The sequence below is a fragment of the Haemorhous mexicanus genome, chromosome 1 (assembly GCF_027477595.1).
Source record: "Haemorhous mexicanus isolate bHaeMex1 chromosome 1, bHaeMex1.pri, whole genome shotgun sequence".
NCBI lineage: Eukaryota > Metazoa > Chordata > Aves > Passeriformes > Fringillidae > Haemorhous > Haemorhous mexicanus.
Genome location: NC_082341.1, coordinates 23463876 through 23483172, shown reverse-complemented (window position 1 = coordinate 23483172; position 19297 = coordinate 23463876). Strand labels below are relative to the sequence as shown.

The 19297-nt window shown below is 42.7% G+C and overlaps 1 protein-coding gene across 7 annotated transcripts in view; it reads right to left on the bottom strand.

Annotated features, from left to right (window-relative positions):
• Positions 1-17751, bottom strand: part of ANKIB1 (ankyrin repeat and IBR domain containing 1) — an 88267-nt gene extending 70516 nt beyond the window's left edge. For 5 of the 7 annotated variants that reach the window (XM_059843100.1, XM_059843135.1, XM_059843127.1 and 2 more), the window contains exon 1: positions 17611-17751. The gene's annotated coding sequence lies outside the window, so the exon portion shown is untranslated. Of the gene's footprint in view, positions 1-7400; positions 7546-17362; positions 17497-17610 lie in introns of those variants that run through there. The other 2 variants (XM_059843108.1, XM_059843116.1) reach the window with 2 other exon arrangements.
• Positions 17752-19297: the final 1546 nt, after the last annotated feature.

Sequence of the window (19297 nt, the reverse complement as noted above, 5' to 3'; positions counted from 1 at the left end):
AGCTAATTTCCTTCAGAGTTTTTAATAAAACCTCGAGATCTTGTTTACGAAATGTAATAATTAAGAGGATAATATTCTATATAAATTTAGGACCCTTTTTTCCCCCCAACCATATGAATCTTTCAGCTTTAGCTATATTGAGTTTTATATCCACCACTGTGTCTCATAAAATACTTTTGCAGTGGGCCCTGTTTGTAGTAATCACTGATGACCATCTTTTCTATATTATTTATCCTCACATGCAACATCAAAGGTCCTAGCACTGGTCTATCTGGGACTCTATCAGCAACCTTGAACCACTGTGAAAACTGTCTCTTTATTTTCGTCCATATCCATAACCATCTTTAAACCAGTCACTTCTGCATGCAATGGACCCTTGCTCTTTCCCAAAGCTGTTTGGATTGTTTAAGACTTCTAAGTAAGGGATCATGGGATACAACACTTGAAAATTCAACCAGGTTATATAAATGTATTTTGCCAACTTCTTCAAAGAATTTAAGTAAGTTTGTGAGATCAGACTTTCCATTATGGTATTAGATTGACAGATCCTCAGGACATCACATTTATCAACATGTCTGCTAATTATTACATCATTTCTAGTAATATTCCAGGAACAGCTTAAGGCATCTGTTGTCCAAAAAGCCTGTCTTGGAATCTTCTAAAAATTGCATTGTGTTAACCCACCTCCAGTAACCAGTAACAAAGTTAAGTTCTTAAGAATATGACAAAATGCAGGGGGGGGTTGCACGGTTTTAATTATCAGAGAGTTCTAAAGAAAATAATATTTGCCCTGAAAAAATAACCCAAAACAGAATTTTCACAGTTTCTCCACAAGATTCAACACAGACTGTCAGTTATGAGATTAGACCTACAAAATCAGACCCTGGCTTTCATCACCAAGTACTTTGACAAATGATACTTGATAAAGAGATGATGTCTGCTAATCTCCTTTTACCTTGCTAGGTTCAGCCAGAATGTAGGAAACCTCTAAAGTGCATCCAAAATATTTTTTTACATTGAGATGGAATAGTGATATTCTGTCATTTAAGAACGTTGAATTATTTTAGACTTTCTTCCCTATTTTCTCATGAAAGACCTCTTTCTCTGAGAAATGCTGAATTAATTATCAAGGAGAGACTACAGCTAGATGCTGTGAAGGAGAGAGGAAAGCATATGCAGTCTTATGAGTCTTTTCTGTTACTCTGGCAATGTTCGAAGTATCTCATATGCAGACCTTGCTTCGTTTTACTCCTCTCCACTTCACTGCAACAACAAATAAAAGGAAACTTCCTCCCAAAATTGCCTCTCTTCCACCAATTTTCTTGTTCCCATGTTCTTTTGTAGTCTGTAAAGCTTGTCACTCTCTTTACTGCTCTTCACTTCATGTTTCTTGGGGAAGAACAAGGAGACACCTAACCTTGCATAGCTGAAGCATACCTGAAAAATTTCATCAGTTTTCCCAATATGAAGAAAATCTCTCTATTCAGAAACAGATTTAAGCATTCAACACTATTTATACAGTCAGAAAATATTTTACTTTTTATTCTTTGAACCAGAACACTGGAGCCTAAAAAAGGGAGTCATTATAAAAAGATTTAGATTGTAACTGACAGTTATGCTGGACTGTCATCAGAACCAGATCACCTGAGGTACCAGATTCAAACCCGTTCAATCTCAGATTGCTAATGGTCACATGGGTAATGCTTCCCTCCTAAGCAAAAGGCTTTGGCTTGGTATCCAGTACCCAAGATTCTCTGATGCCTTGCCCACGCATTGACCCTTGTGTATTGCCCAGATTTTGGCAGGATGTTTCTGTTGTTTGGGGTTTTTCATGGAAAACTGCTGCCTTATCTTTTTTTTACATCTGGTTAAGGGGCTGGCAAGCAAGCATTCTGAAAAGCAGCATTCACTAGACTTACATTCCCTTTTTTTCTAATACTGCTGGCTCATGGCACCAGCTACTATCAAAATACATAATGGGGAGTTCACACAGTTTATGTTCATGACTCCTCTGTTCCATCTACATCTGCTTCATAGAGTTCCTGGAGTCATAAGGAAAGAATGACAGAATGCTGAAGCACGGCTACCTCAACCATGGAGCCGGTACTTCTGGTTAGGTAAGGTGACTTTTAGGACCTCTGTGTCCCTTATTTCCTGCTACATTAGACAGGGAGGTCCTGCAGAACAGAAAGATCCAGGTCACCCTCCTGACGCGGGAGGTGTCAGTGACACTGCACAGGAGGTTCTCAGCCAGTGCTATTTCCGAATGCCGCTCACAAAGTCACAAAGGACATCTGCACATGGGCTTTCCCTGCTGTGGAGGTGCTGCTGGGACTGGGACATGCGTTCCCTTCCTGCTGCCTCCACAGCTAGGCATGCCTCCTCATGCAAGGGAAGACTTTAAAGTCTACCACACCTGCCTGCAAAGCAGTGACAGCAGATATCCAGCCCAAGATGGTGCATGGCCACCTGAGACTATGGAATCCAGCCTGCTGATGTAGAAGAGCGAGTTTACTGCTGTCTATTAAGTCACCACGTCTCTTTTTCAGCTTGACAAGCCCATTGAGCCTCCTCTACCATGAAGCAGTTCTGACTCATGAAGCATTTCTTATGCAGCCTGACCTATGCCTAGGAAAATTTCAATGATCAATCCAGCATTTACTAGGTACTAGCAAACTTATATTTGGCTGTCTGAAAATGAGGCAGAAATCCACTGGGTTAAGGTCCAAGAATATAGTTTGTTAAAAGAAAAATCCCACTGCCAGTTGCAGAGATTTGCAGGAGCCAAGACAAGCAGTGCAGACGAGACGAAAGCTGGGGGAACCAGCTGTATTAGTCTCAGCAGCTTGCAGAGCTGTGATGCTCAGGAATCCCTTGGTGACTGCCTTATGAAAAACCTGCTCCAGTGCCAATGTAACAGGCAGACACTTATTTAAGAATAGTTCTTTCTGCTTGTAAAGTAAAAGGCACCACAAGAGAACATTCCCAACCCCCACTCTCCACCAGAAAAAAAGCCACAAAAAAGTACATTTCTTTTTCCTCTCTACTACTTCTTTTCTTGGGTTGTTCTCCTCCCCAGGGTGCACTTCCCTGCCCAGACCAGTGTGAAAACTCTATCAGACTTCCCTGAAAGCTTCAGAATTTATGAAGTAATTTTTATAGTTACTATGATGCATGCACTTAGCAAGCTGGAAATCTGCCTCCAGTATCTTTACGACACAAATATTGCTTGAGAAACTTACACTGTAGTTTCTTAAGTGGTTTTAATTGATACCAGAGCTGATATTGCCCTTTTTGTTTCTGATCCACCCCCTCTGTTCATCCATATTTCTACAATTTCCCTTGTAGGTTTACTTTAGTGACTGTACAGAGGAGCAGAATGGATCTAACTCAGATCAATTCCCTCTTCTGGGTTTTTTTTCCTGCATGCTGATGGTCCAAACAGCCAGAGCATGGCAGCAGTGATAGGGAGGTAGGACTATTTGTAGCCTGCATACTGTATGGAGTGGAAATACTTTCAAAACAGTGTTTATTCATACTGAAGTGCAGACAGAGGTGGAAACATCACCAATGTGCAAACTGTGCAGAGGCCACGGTTGGTTGCTAGAGGCAAGGCTGTACCACTGCATTAGCTAAAGTCAAAACAGTTTTCATGAAATTTCTTTTGTAGTCCAGCATTATTTTATCAGCTGTTACTCTGACAGCAGCCATACACTCAGAAAGGGATAGTGGATGGAGCATGAACTAGAAGATGTTGCTGGGTGGAGTAGGTGTGCAGAGAGATGGTGGGAGAGTGTGCATGCATCACAGTACCAAGGGCAGCACTGGCTGCTGCAAACTGCACCTAAGCCTGCAATAACCCATGATGGGCAGTGTACAAAAGAGTATCAAATTATATCAGGATAGAAACTCACAACGAATAACTGATATAGCAACTTCACCTCAGCCCTTTACAAAAATGTCAGCAAAACAGGTACCCCTGTCTGAGTCCAGTTTTAATTTCACAAAGCAAAACCTCACAACTGTTAATAGCAGCAGCTGATGCTGTTCAGGTGTCTGACACTGGGCAAGCAAGACCTGTGTGGAAAGACAACTAAAATCCCTCTCAAACAGGCAGTGAAAGGACAAAGGTGAGCTTGCATTTACAGGAAAGGGAAAAATTCAAGCCCTGACAGTCAAAAAGCAGGTATTGGTGAAAAAGGTTTAGTGTAGCTGCAGGGGACCAGCAGGACTTCAGTGAGAACAAAGTCTACTAAACTGGCACAAAGCTTTTTGAACAGTCTTGAAGGGCAGAGACATGAGAAATATCTCTAATTTAGTCCCTCTCCCCTGTACTTTGGGAAAGAGAGATGTTTAAGAACAATATCTTCTTTCCCCCCTATAATGCTAATCCTGTTGCACCATATTTCATAATATACTTAAAACTTGCTGGGGGAACAATCCATGGAGCTGATTTTTCAATTGCTGCTAGACATGAAGAAACAATACTTTATCAGTAGGGTTGAAATATTCATTAGAGGATTTAAGTTTTAAGGTCTTCTGAAAATTTCAACAGGCACAAACAGCTTTAAAAATCTACTCTGGTATCACTCTATGTACTCATACAGCATCCTGCACAGCAAGAAGGATGTTCCAATTGCACTAAACTACTCTCTAGAAAATACAGAAGGTGAAAAAAGCAATAGACAAGAAATGAGAGAAATTGAAGACCATTTGTTATAAAGTAAAGTAAGAAGTATCTCTGAAGCAAACATCTAACAACTTAAAAACCAGCCATGACTAACAATATACAGTAATCAAAATATACCTCTATAAAGAAAGGAAATAAATAAAAGAGACTCCCTTTTCAAAGGTTTGAGTGGTTTACATGAAAACCTATTGTGTTGCAACAGAAAGGCATGAGGCTGGAATGTTCCAGGAAATGGGAACGATGGAACCACCTACTCTAAAAGGCATATACTCCACCTATGCAAAAGCTTGCTCATTTTTTCAGGATGTAATCAAGTGTCTGAGTGACATGGAAATCTTATTTCCTAATCAATTAGAATGGCAAACTGTATCTTAAAAAGCCCAAAACTTTGCATTTTGCAGCCTCATATCTCATTGAATCAATTTTGAAAACAGAATACTGCTCTCATATCTTCAACTCTGTGTGGACAGATTTAAAAGCCACTTTCATTTCATAGAATATAGCAGATTTAAATAAAAATGATTTGTTATCCCTCAACTATAGGGAACTGGGGCCACAACATATGATTATTGCATCAGAACATTGTGTGCCCTCAGCTGTTTGGATACAGCAGCGAGGTGGGCAGTTTAGAAAGAGAACAGGAATCATATCACAGTTACAGTAAGCAGGCTCAGGCAGTACTGGGGAAAATAAAGTATACAATAACTAAAACAAGGCATGATTAGGGTGGACTGTCTGGCTTTTAGGAATGTGAAAGGATTTAGTTTCACAGTAAGCCATGGGTAGACTGTTTCAAGAATATTTTTCTGTTCAAAGTTTATACTGAGGTTTTATGCTTCAAAAAACTTTTTTGAACACCTCCATTTAGCACTAACCCAGTGTGCTTTGATCTGAATGTCATCATTCTTTTGAAGAAGCTAAAACATGCTGAAGATTCACAGAAAATACTGTTTGGTTTTCCTAGAAATTATATTATTCATACAGAAGTTATTCCCAAAAATACATTAATTTGGGTTGTAGGATTTCTTCCCTTGCACTCATGAGTAGATTCTAAAATTGAGAACATTTGTATATTTCCAAAATAATGAAGGACATAATTATTAGTAACTCTTCACAGCTACCCTAATACCACAACCTAACAAAACTGAAATTAATTCAGTATACTTTTCAGACTTGTGACTAATTAAAAAAGAAATTTGAATCATTGTCTTCATCATCTATTTATATAGTAGAAAATTATACACATAGCTAAAAGAAGGGGTGGGGGGGAATAAAAAAGAACCAATCATCTTATTAAGGACTTATTTCAAAACTCTGGTTCTCCGTATTGATTTCTTACTCACATATACCTGAAGCAAAATACATGCAGCAAAAAACCCAGGGTTTCTGAATGAACTTAAAAGGTATTACTATGAAATAAAGACAAATCAAGAGGCAACTTACATCATATTTATAGTAAAATAATCTGACTGTTTTATTAAGCTTTGCACACTTTACATTGCAAATACATCCAGAGTAACAAAGACTAAACCATCCAAATTATCCCTTTTTAATTAAAGATTACAACAAAGTATTTTATGCTAGAACATGCTGCCTGTCTAACTCCTATTTCAGACAAGTGAATTTAACTTTCTATGTAAGTAATAATAAACTTTCTTTATTAAGAGAGTAATTATAAACTTAAAGCAGCTTGCTTATTGAGAAAGTCTGAATTCATGAGTTTTTGGGGGAAAAAACCCCAAACAAACCAACCACACAAAAAATACCCAACCTCAACAAACAAATAAAACCCAGAATAAGCCAGTATTCCAATTACAATTATTAATTTATTTCATTGCCTGAAAGAAGGCGCCAGTAATTGCTCTACTTCTACTAACAGTAAGCCATATTACAGAAAAAAATGCCTTACATCCAACACTTTGGAAAAAAATCTCATTAAGGATTCGTCCATTTCATGACAGACTCGTGAAAATTCAAAACATTAAACCGATCACTTAAAATCTTTGACTACACAGAAGTCAGGTTAAAAATCAGGGTTTGAGCCAAATAGTACAGTTTATTTAAGATGACAATACTGTTCTCTTCTACAGAACTCCACAGCTCTCTGGGCCAAACACATCATCTGGGTCAGACCCAGTTGTATGCAGAGGAGGGAGGAAACAGTTGTGCAACCATATCATGAGGTATGGAGCAAGCACGTATTTACACTAGAAGGAACCTCTGGAGGTTCTATCCTTTACTTAAGGCAATCTTCAGAGCTTCAAAGGCTCCTCAATGCCATTCTCACTGAAGTTCAGAGTATCTCCAAGTGTGGAGATCTCACAGCCTCTTCAGACTACTTATCCCAACATCTGACCACCTCAATAATGATAATTTTTCTTAATGTCTAATTGAAACATCCCTTGCTTCAACTTTTTCTGTCGTCTCTAGCCCTATCACCCAGCTCCTCCAAGACGAGTCTGGTTCTGTCTTTTCTGTACCCTCCCATTAACTGAAAACAAGATCCACTGCCCTAGACTCCTTTGAACAGAGGACACTCAGCCTTTCCAGCTTTTCTTTTTACATTATGTGCTTTTCTACCCTAATTATCCTGGCAGTCTTCCTCTAGGCCTGCTTCAGAACGTCAGCTCCTCTCCTGCACCAAGAAGCACAAAACTAGACACTGTTTTTGATGCCGTCACACAAATGCCAAGCTGACAGAAATACTCACTTCTCTCAGTGACTGGCTTCATTCTTGCTCAAAGGTACCTTGCTGACTCACATTCAACCCAGCATCCACCAGCAAAGCGAGGTCATTTGCTGCGATGCTGCTCTCCAGCCATCAGTTCCCAGCCTGTACTACTGTGTAGAGCTATTCTGTTCCTGTGTTCAGATTCTGCTGAACACCAACCACAAGGGTCTTGTCAGCCCATTTCTCCAGCCTGTCAAGGTCTCTCAGAGGAGCAGCCCTGCCCTCCAGCCCACACAACCTTGGTGTCATCAACAAGCTTGCTGACAGTGCACTCCATCACCTCATCCAGGTAGTTAATTAATATTATAAATGCAAAGCTGCACTACTTAATTTTACTGAATACTAATTATCATGTCCTGAAAAGGATAAAGGACTTCCATGCAGTTTAATTTTAACTAATTAACAGGTTGGTAAATGGGATGTTACAAAGAACTTGTACTTCAACACACAAGTCACCAAATAAAACCTCTTCAGTATTTTTTTAATGGGCAGTTTGCACTTGGTGACTCACTGAAATAGCTCCAATGAAAGATTTCTCTCCAACACATCCTTCTAAATATGGAGAACTAAATACACAAAGTATCTGTGTCAGTGACTCTCAAGAAGTCTGGGAAAAGGGCCTAAATTAACAGCCATTGTATATTTATACTGCAATAAGCTACAGAGCTATTAGTAATGTCTCAGTACTGCAGGCTGTGTCCTTCCATACACAAACTTTCAGAGAATGCAAGTAACAGGAATTCTTTCAGAAAGAACAAATGCTTTGTCTTTGAATATTTAACTCACAATGCTTCATAGACCTAGATTTGCTAGTACAATTTTGCAGTAGATCTATTTCTACAGAATAAATGTGCCAGATCATTGCTGAAGAATTGTGTTTCACTATCACGATGTCAGCTATACAGCTGGGTCTCAAGATTTGAGCTTTAAAATATCAAAATCCCCAACCTATGGATAAATAGATAACTCCATCAGTCTGTGAAGTTCTTAGAATTTTAAAATGTATAACCTGCATTATTAGTGCAGCTGGAACTTTGGTCTTCATAGTTTAGTAGGTACATATTTCTGCAGTTTTTTCACAACATTGATGAAATTCACCATTTTTCATTCAAGAAATTAGCAACATATTTTCTGGGCTCTACTCTGCCAGAACATTTCTACGTGTCTATCTGTAGAAGAGAAAAACAGAGATGAACACATTCCCTTGTCCCTCAGCTGCTTAGAGATCTAGAACACAACAGAGCCACCTGGACTTAAAAAAAAAAAAAAAAAAGCTAAAAAAATTACAATTCTGCAAGTAATTTACAGAGGGAAGAAATAAGAAATAATAATTTTTTTTCTTTAATGAGAAAAAAAATACTTATGGGGAAAATTCCATTGCAACAGCATTTACAGGTTGCTACTGTCAAAAATTAGTCCTGATGTGTGCAGCCAGCCTTGCACATCTTACACACATAGTAACTAACAGAAATACAAAGAAAAACACACAACTGCATATCACAGCAGTACAGTAACAGTCAAACCCTTAGAAGAGAGAAGAGTTCATTAATAAACTACAACTGTCCTACAGTTCCTATTCTTAAGTCCACAATAAATTTGCATAGTACCAGGATTTGATGTATTTTAGTTGCAAAAACATTGACAAGTATGTATCATAACATTTTCTCATAGTATTTCAGCTATTTCTCTAAAGGCTGGTTCATAATATTTCAATTATCATCATCAGTGTTTCATCTTAACATCCTAAAAAAATATACTATTGGTTTTTTTTAATACAGTCAGTTTTGAGTTTCTACACAACATTTTTGTACCACAACATTTGTACCAAATGTACCATTTATAACTTTGTCATCAAAAATTCCTCTTAGAAATCCATTTGAAATAAAAGGGCAGAAATCCATTTGAAATAAAACTAACATCTATGGAACGTCCCTGAAGCAGAAATCTGAAGTGGGCTAAAACTAATAAATATATCAAACAGAATTTTCTCCTCTAAGTTATTTCATTTGTAGTAATTTACAACTAAGGTCAAAACCAGGACATAAACAGGACACCATGTTCCTACCATCTCTTATAGTACCTGCTATAAGAACAAGAAGGGCGTGTTTAAAAAGCCGAATTATAAACTAGAAAAATCTAATTATTTTCTCTATGCTAAATTCCAAGAAAAGTGATTATCAGGTGAAGTACTTGTGGCAGAGAATCAGTTTCCAACTTATGTCCATTTAATCACAATTGATCAGAGACTATATAAACCAGTCAAGAAATATGCCATTAAAACATATATAATTAGCATTATACATTAAGTGTATTTCCCCCAAAAAGCTTTGAAACCTCCAGAACAACATCTTTACTCAAGAAAGGTGGGGATGGGAGGGGGGAAGTGATAGATTACTAACATCCCTATAGGACAATTTACAAAAGTAATTATTTTATTTAAGACAATTACCACAAAAATTAAACTATGTGTAAGAATTTTCACAATTAGACACAATCATTTTTACTACTTTTCCACTAAGTTATATCACAGGCTACCCCCAGCTGACATCATGTTGACCAAAGCCCCAGGTTCTCTCCTGGCAGGCAGCTTTCCAGCCACTCATGCCTTGCCTGTAGTGCTCCATCAGGCTGTTGTGACCCAAGGGCAGGATCCAGCACTCGCCCTTGTTGAACCTCATACTACTGGCCTCAGCCATTGATCCAGCTTGTCCAGATCCTGTTGCAGAGCCTTCCTACCCTCCAGCAAATCAACAGTTTCACACAGCTTGGTGTTGTCTGCAAACTGACTGAGGGTGCACTGGATCCCATCCTCCAGATCATCAGTGAAGACATTATTCAATAGGACAGACCACAACACTGAGCCTTGGGGAACACTAGTGACCAGCCACCAACTGGATGTAACTCTATCCACCATCACTCTGTGAGCCTGGACATCCAGACACTTTTTTTTGCCCAGAGAAGAGTATGCCAGTGGAAACAGTTTCCTCAGGAGAATGTTGTGAGAAATGATGTCAAAGGCTTTACTGACATGTAGGTAGACAACTTCTGCAGCCTTTTACTCATCCACTAAACAGGTTACTCTGTCTTAGAAGATAAGCTTGGTCTAGCAGGACCTGGCTTTCAAAAACCCATGCTGGCTGGGCCTGATCCCCTGACGGTCCTGTATGTGCCATTGAATGGCTCTCAAGATGATCTGCTCCATGAGATTCCTTGGCCCTGAGGTCAGGCTTACAGGCCTGTAGCTCCCCAGATGCTCTTTCCAACTCTTCTTGAACATGAGTGTCAGATTTGCTAACCTCCAGTCACGTGGGATCTCCACTATTAACCAGGATTGCTGGTAAATGATGGAAAGTGATTCAGTGAGCACTTCTGCCAGTGCCATCAGTACCCTTGAGTGGATCCCACCCAGCCTCAAAGACTTGAAAGTGTGCCAGTGGCATAGAAAATCTCTGAGCTTTCCCTTTGGATTACGGAGCCTTCATTCCGCTCCTCGTCTCTTTATTCCAGCTCAGGGCACTGGGTACCCAGAGAACAGCTGGTCATGCTATTAGAAACTGAGGAAAAGAAAGCATTAAGTACTTCAGACTATTTCCTTATCTTTTGTCACTTTGTTTGCCCTCTCATCCAGTAAAGGATAAGGATTCTCTTAGGCCTTCCTTTTGTTACTGGTATATTAATAGAAACACTTTTTATCAACTTTTACAGCAGTAGCCAGATTAAGTTCTAATTGGCCCTTCTAATTTTCTCCCTGGATAAAATTATTGATGGGTGAGAAGGAGTGGTAAGGCCAGCAGTGCAGATATCCTGGTTGGGAGTCTCTTACATCTCCTGAGCTGCTGGCCCATTCTTCCAGAGGCCATAGACTCTCCTATTTCTCCTGATCTCAAACCAGAACACTGTTCAGTCAGGCTGGTCTACTTCCCCAACAGCTCTTCTTTAGGCAAATGGCGACAGCCCTCTTCTGCACTTCTAGGATTTCTTTCTTCAAAAATGTCCATCTTCCCTGGACTTCTCTCCCTTTTAGGAATGCCTCCCAGAAGTTTGTCAACCAGTCTCCTCAATACGCTGGTCTGCCCTCCAGAAGTCCAAGGTAACAGCTCCCAAGGTAACCCTGACTCCCTCCTTAGTTCTTCAAGAATTGAAAACTGTAATTTCACAATCACCATGCCCAAGACAGCCTCCAATCATCGCATCACCCACAAATGCTTCTCTCTTTGCGAACGGTAAGTCCAGCAGGACACCTTCCCTAGCTGGCTTACTCGTCAACTGAGTCAGGAAGTTCTCTTCCAGACACTCAGGGACCTGCTTCCTCTAGACTGTTTCCTTTCCACTGCATTGTATTTCCAGGAGACATCTGGAGATTTGAAGCTCCCCTGGAGAACAAGGGCTAGTGATAGTAAAACTTCTCACAGTTGCTCAGAGAATATTTTGATGCTTCTGTAAGCTGGCTAGATGTAAGAGACTCCCAACCAGGATATCTGCACTGCTGGCCTTACCACTCCTTCTCACCCATCAATAACCATATTGGCACCATAATTAAGCTCTAGAGAATCCCAGCACTCCCTAAAACACAGGGCTATTCCACTGCTTCTCCTTCCTTGCCTCTCCCTTCTGAAGAGTTTACAGCCATTCACTGCAGCCCTCCAGTTGTGAGTCATCACACAATGACCAGTTTCCGTAATGACAATTATACCATAATTTTCCTGCTGCACAATGGCTTCCAGCTCCTCCTGTTTGTTGCTCTGCTGCGTGCACTGGAGCAGAAGCACTTCAGTCAGGCTATTTATACCTCCACCTTTTTTGGGGAAGAAGTCCTAATTCCTGTATGACCAATCTCAGATGCTTCTGTGGTTTCTAACACATGGATAACCGCTGGTCTTTGCTGCCACATGGATCTTTATCCCCTGTCTTCACTGAAATGGAAGATCAAAGGACATCACTAGCACATCATGCCTCAAACATGGGTGTGCTGCCCCCAGGCTTATCTCTAGTGAGCCTGGTTTTATCAGTTTCCCCCTTCAAGTCTAGTTCAAGCTTTTCTAATGAGCTCTTGTAACTCCTGTGCAAAGATTCTTTTTCCCTTTGAGATAGGTGTTCACTGTCTGTCGCCAGAAGGCCTGGCAACATCATCATCATTCCCTGCAACTTGAAGGATAGAAAAGCACACTACTTGTGCTCCTGATTCCTTAACCAAGGCCCTGAAGTTTCTCTTCACTGCCCTCATACTTCTTTTTACAACTTCCCCGCTGACTACCTGAAAAAAATAAAATAAAATCAATACTGGATATTAGTCTGAGTGCCATACCAGGATAGGACACTTTCTCCCCACATCTTTAACTCAGGCCTCAGGGAAGCAAGAGACTTCCCCGAGAAGTGGGTCCTTCTCTTTGAGCCTTCTGCTCCCTTCAGAAGGGAGTCTCCTGTGACAATGAGCCATCCTTTTTGCTTTGTGGGAGCAGATTTGATGCAGGGTACAGGTGAGCTTAACCTTGGCAGCACCAACTAGATGAACCATCATCCTTGTTATTGTTTGGTTTCATGTGCAGAGGCTCCTAAGTATTATGTAAAGGCATTTGGGAAGGTAAGGCAGTCACAAAAGAGCCACACCTCTATGGCATTGGGCAGGAACTTGTCACCATTGCCCCATACCCCTTAAAGTCACTGCACTCAGCTAGGCAGAGAGAGCATAGAGAGTCTTCCATATCACGTCTACTGCAAGTTTTTCAGGTGTGTCAAAATGGTAATCACAAGCCACTGGGAAACTCCTTTAAGTAGGGAAATTCCTCAATAAATTTAATGAATTTTTTCCAACATAGAAGCCTGCACGTAAAAACTATTTTTATACAGAATTTGTAATATAATGCCTCAGTTGTGACTATGTAATATACAAACTACACTAAGTTATTGTCAAAGAATAATGTTATTATACTGAAGGTTGTGTGCAAACATTGATTTCTAGGCGTAAGTTTATGCACAAATATATACCTTGCTTTTAGAGGATAATTTTGTCCCCTGGTCTTCCTTGTCAGTACAGAATTAAACAGGAAAAGTTACAAGAGTAACTTTCTTTGCAACACTGTAACACAGCTGATCCATAAACCCCCATTCACCCATATTTTAACTGCAATTATCCTCTGACGGGAACAGTTCAGAATTTACCTCGTTTAAAATACTAATCTAAGAAAACCATCAAATGAAAATCTCTCTTGAGAAACTTCAACAAAACCCTGTAAAGAAAATTCAGTTCCTGTAAAGAATATTAGTAGTACTACAAAGAGGCTTTAGGTCAAAAGAAGTGTTTGCCTTATCTAAAAGTTAAAAACTCTTGTTCCTTGTCGTGTAAAAACAGGCCCCAGTAAAACTTTCTCTTGTGGGCTCCCTTTATACACCTAAAGGTTGCAACAGCATCTCCTCAGAGCCTTTTCTGATCCAAGGTGAGCAACCCCAACTCTCTGAGCCTTTCTTCACAGGAGAGTGTGCTGGCAAACAGCAGGCCTGAATAAGGCCTCATAAACTAAATCCTAGTCCGACATAGCTGGGGGAAAGCTAACAGCTCTTCATGAAAACAAAAGCCTGCAACAGCAAAAAACAACTTGTTTCCCTGAGAAAGAATTCTACAGATTAAGACTCTTTTCATCCACCTGTTTCAACAATTCCAACTGTCTCAGCTTTAAGAATGAAAACAGTATCTCACAAACAACCCTTTCTTACACAGTCCAAGACTGACCAATTACTATGAGATGACAGCTTGTTACCATAGACACAGGAGGGTTTATAGAACTCTATATAAAGGGATATATAAAATAAAGTTCTAGCTTTTTTTGCTCCTTAAAAGACTGTGCCTTGTCTCTCTGAAATGAGGTCAACAGCAACAGGAGAGCTGCTCCACATTTGTGTCCCTCCCCCAGACCCACTCCCACAGGTTCGTGTCTTTGCTGTTTGAGGGGCCCCAGAGCTGGATGTAGCATCCCAGGTGGGGTCTCTCTCACCAGGGCAGAGCAGAGGGGCAGAATCCCCTCCCTCGTCCTGCTGGCCATGCTGCTTTTGATGCAGCCCAGGATACAATTGGCTTTCTGGGCTGCAAGTGCAGACTGCCAGCTTATGTCCAGTTTTTCATCCAAAAGTACTCTTGAGTTCTCCTCGGCAGGGCTGCTCTCAACCCCTTCACCTGTATGAATACCAGGAGTTGCCCTGACCCAAGTGGAGACCTTGCACTTGGCCTTCCATTGTCACAAACAAAGACTAACGTGTCCGTTTCCAATAATTCTGGAGGACATTTAGCAGTTATGAAGGAAACAGCAGTTGTTAAACATTTGCTAGACATCTCTGGCTTGAACTTTCAGTGTAAAATGTAATATAATCTTGCATGAAATAATCTTCCCCCCTAAAATTTACACATAAGTGTGATTTCTATAATGCTCCATGGAAAACTATTTGGTATTATATTTTGGGATGAGGAAGCAAAAGCAGTAAAAGTCTTGCCTGATGATAATGATGTTGAAAACAGAATTTTCCATGTCATTTTGAACATTTCAGAATTTCCACAGGGCTGCTCTTCAAGTAAAACAGATCTTTCTTTGCTATGTGTCATTACCAATTATGCAAACACAGTAATATGATTAGAAACGTAACTGGTTCAGCACACGTATCAGTAACCTCCAGCTTCTCAATTTTCCTTCTTACTGGCATGAGTCACCTTAGCAAAGCTGACAAAACTTCAACAGTGACAACTGCCGACAGCAACCTCTAGTTACCAGATTCCAAGGAGAAGTTAATGAACTACTCAGGTAACGGTAACTACATGACATCTGAACAGCAAAATAAATACAACAAACAAAACCCCTCAAAAACAAATGAACAACGCCCCCAATGGAAAAAACCCAACAAAAATACCCCTCCAATACACAAAACAAAAAGGATCTTAAAAAAATACAAATAAACAACAACAAAAAAAAAATCACAAAACTTGCTAGCCAAACTAGTTAATGATTAATAAACAAAGCCCTACTACTGAAACAAAAAGAAACATAGGGATAAGCAATCACAGCAGAGATGTCACAGACCAGGAGTGATAAATTGTTCAGGACAGAATAAAACAACCATAGCGTTAACAAGGTTTTGTACAGTGAACAAAAACATAATGACATTTTCTAAAACCATTTTTATAGTTGTTCCATTGAATAAAAGCTGAGAGCTTTAGAAGGCATTCCTCTTCATATTTACATGCTTAGTTTTCTTTAATTTTCTGAAGTGCGTAGGCCAGATGGGAACACATAAGAGATACATGAAAACTCACATGCAATCTGTAACTATGTCCAGGAAACTCCATGTTTTGTGCAATAAGACAAATCATGTACTTACACACATACATACCCAGTCCTATCCAGATGTGTATGGCACAAGCAAAAACAAAAGGGACTGCATAAAACTTACTTGCGTAACTTTTGGGGTTTGGCTATTGATATTATTATTATAGCACCACCATTGTAATACTTCTTTTAAAATTAATCTTCATTCATAATACTCTGCTGATGCATATATACATGAATACAGAGCACCACCAACATTGTTTGGCTTTTTAGTAGACTTATAGGAACACTGTAATTCAGGAATAATACACTGTATTATTAAAATATATTATTCTTTTGATTAAGGACTGAAGTAAAATTTGTTGAAGAAGGAATTGACAGAGCACAGGATCACAGAAAAGCCCAGAATTAAAGTTTTCAGAAACCTCTTCTGTTATTTCTAAATACAACCATTTATTCTTTCCACATACACCAAAAAAAAGAAAAAAAAAAGTTGCTATAAATTCTACCAATTTGTTTCTATGTAGAAACAAGTCACATGTTCTAAGTAGCTGAAAAACGCTGTTGCTTTCCTTATGACTAAAGCCTGTTTCCCCCCCAAGGAAGAAGAGGAATTTTCCTCTGTACGCAAAAGAGATTAAAGAGAAATTAATCCACCACACTTCACATCGAAAATCAAATGATGAAAGTAAGGATAAAACAGCCATACATGTAAGGAAGACACAGCCTCCTCTCATTGCTAACCTCTACAGCCAAAATCCTCTCAAGAGCCGTCTCTCTCTTTAGTGAATGTACTTAAATTACAGCACATTATTGATGTTACGTCTACAACTAAAGCTCCATTTCTGGAACTGGTAAGCACAGAAAAGCACTCAAAGAAGGTGCAATCAAGGACGGTTAGTCATAATGGAGGGATCCGTGCAAACAATTTAAGCTACAGTATTAGTTCTTTACTCTGCCGAGTATGTTTTCGTGACTCTGTGTATCCTCTGCATACTATATAAACTGTAAATAAGAGGTAGACTGACTAGTCATGAATTATCAAGATTAATTTTTAAAAGTTGCCCAATTTCCAGTATGTGCTTAGACATGCCTGGGAGAGGGATACTGCTACTTACATAAAACTGCTATGGTATCAAAACTAAATTATTTCCACTGGGTTAAAAAAGGGAAAAAAAAAACCAAAACAAAAACAACAACCAAAAATCCCATACCCTCGCGATCGTGAGCATTTAAATTCATTCAAGGGCTGCTCTGACGGCGTTACCGAGCCAGGAAGCCAGGTCACTCTGTCACATCTCGCCCCGCAGCACACGCTCCCACTCTGACCACTCACACTTTTCGCTTCTGCCTTCCAGGCAAGATATCCCGGCTATGAACAAGGCGGGCATGAGCCCACCAGCGGGACCTGGCTGAAGCCAGACCATCGGGCAGCTCCCAACTTTACGAGGGTCCCGGCCGCCCTGGGGCAGCTGCCACCTATCCCCCCCCACGGCCAGTTCCCGGGCGAGCCCCCTGCCCTCCGCCGGCCGACACCCCGGGCCGGAGGCGGCCTCTCTCCCCCCTTGTCCCCCGGCCCAGCGGCCCACGGCTCCCGCCATCCCCTTTCCCCACAGCCCCCTGCGCACTAACCTCGGTAACCTGCCTCTTGTTTCACCTCCGCACTCCGGCCGCTCCCTCCTCTCGCTCACCGCTCCCCTCGCCTGCCGACGGCACCGAGGCGCACCCGGAGCCGCCCCCCGGCCCGGCCCTCCCGCGATGCGCGGCGCTGCCGACGCCCCGATGTGCGGAGCCTCCAGGCTTCATCCGCGAGCGGGCTCCGCTCGCCGTGCCTTCCCGCAGCCTCCGCCTGAACCTCGCCCAGCACCGCGGGCACTCACCGGCTCCTCACAGGGGCTCTCCCCGGCCCTTCCCGGCGCCTCCGCGCCCGCCACTCAGAGCTTCCATGTGCCCAGCGGCCGCTTCTCTCTCCCTCTCCACTCCGGGTACGGCGCCCTCTGGAGTGCCCGCTCCAGTGGGAGCCTCACGGGCAGCCGGGGCTGTCACTCAGCTCGCCGGGGCCCCCGGCGCGGGCAGGCGCTGCAGCTGCCGCCTGCTCGCTACCCCTTTGTTCGGCGGCGGCGCTAACAGCTGCTGCCGGCGGCGCTCCGTGGGCCCGGGCGGCCGCTCCGCCTCGCCGCCTCCCCGCCCGTCAGCCGCGCCTCCTGCTCCCGGCCCGGCCCGCAGCCCCGGCTTGCTCCCTCCTTCTCCGCCCGCGGTCAACAACCGGCGGCGGCAACACAAGTTCAGGCCGCCGACCCGGAAACTCATCGGCAGCCGAGGCCCGCGGGGCTCTGACGGGAAGCGGATCCACCGCGCCGTGGGAGGGAGAGGGGCGGGGACAGGGCGGAGCAGGCCGGGACGCGGGGCCTGGGCGGCGGGCGCGGCGGGAGGATGCGGCGGGCAGGCGGCGGCAGGCGCCACCGAGGAAGGCAAGGCAGGCAGGCAGGGAGGGAGCGGGGCCGGGGCGACCTCCCTCACCCCGGTCCCGGGGCGGTCCTGAGCGCGGGGGAGCCGCTCTCTCCCCTCGGGGATTCAGCGGGAGCACCCCTCGGGGGCCGCTGCCCGGCGGCTTCTGGGCGCGGCCGGGGAAGTTCGGGGGCGTTTCCCGGCCGGGCTGTGCGGGGTGGGAGATGCTGGGGTGCGGAGCCGCCTCCCACCAGTCGCCCTCCGGCCGGGCCGAGGCGAGGCAGCGCTGCGGGGCTTCCGATGCCCCCGGCCTCCCTCCTCCCTGGCCGGGGTGGCGCGGCCGGGAGTCCCGGAGGGAGCCGCCCTCCGTCTCCTCCCGGCGGGTCCTGCGGGAGGCGGGAAGGGTCGGCGGTGCTGGACGAAGCCTGGGTGAGGCATATGCCTTAAACCGGCAGCCTTTGGAATGGGGCCGCCTTGTTAGCGCCTGGCATTGGTCAGAATTAGTTCGTGGTGGTGTCTTCTGAAGCTGGTTTATTGTCACATCCTTACAGCACCCCTCCCAGCCCCCTTCATCCTCACTTTTTGTTTTCTGGAGTCATATTGCAAGTCTCAGCCCTGTCGGTTTCACAGACGTACTCATTCTGCACTGGATTTAGTGCAGAGCAGTGGCAGAGGGAGTTCACCCACTGCTTATTCACCCGACCCACTACCTGTCATCCAGGTGACCCGGCCGTACCAGTGCAGGTTCCCTCCACACAAGCCTATGACCCAAACCCTGTGTATCCAAGCACGTGTAAGGAAACCCAAGGAGCACGCCTTTCCCGGCTGTGCATAAAGGATGGTTGTTTCTTTTTCCTTTTAAAATTCTTAATATCCTAAAATATGAGTTCTTGTAAGTCAGCATGTTGCTTATTTCATGTTTTTAGATGCTACTGTAAATAACTTACTAAATACTAATGTAAATACTGTAAATTTGGTACTGCAAATCATTAGCTGTTTCTCTTCAGATATTATAGTGTTCACATACCATCATTGAATCTGCTAACTAATGTATTTATCCTAACTGATGGTGAAAATACCCATGCTTATTGTTGTTATTTAGGTTGAGATATTTTCAAT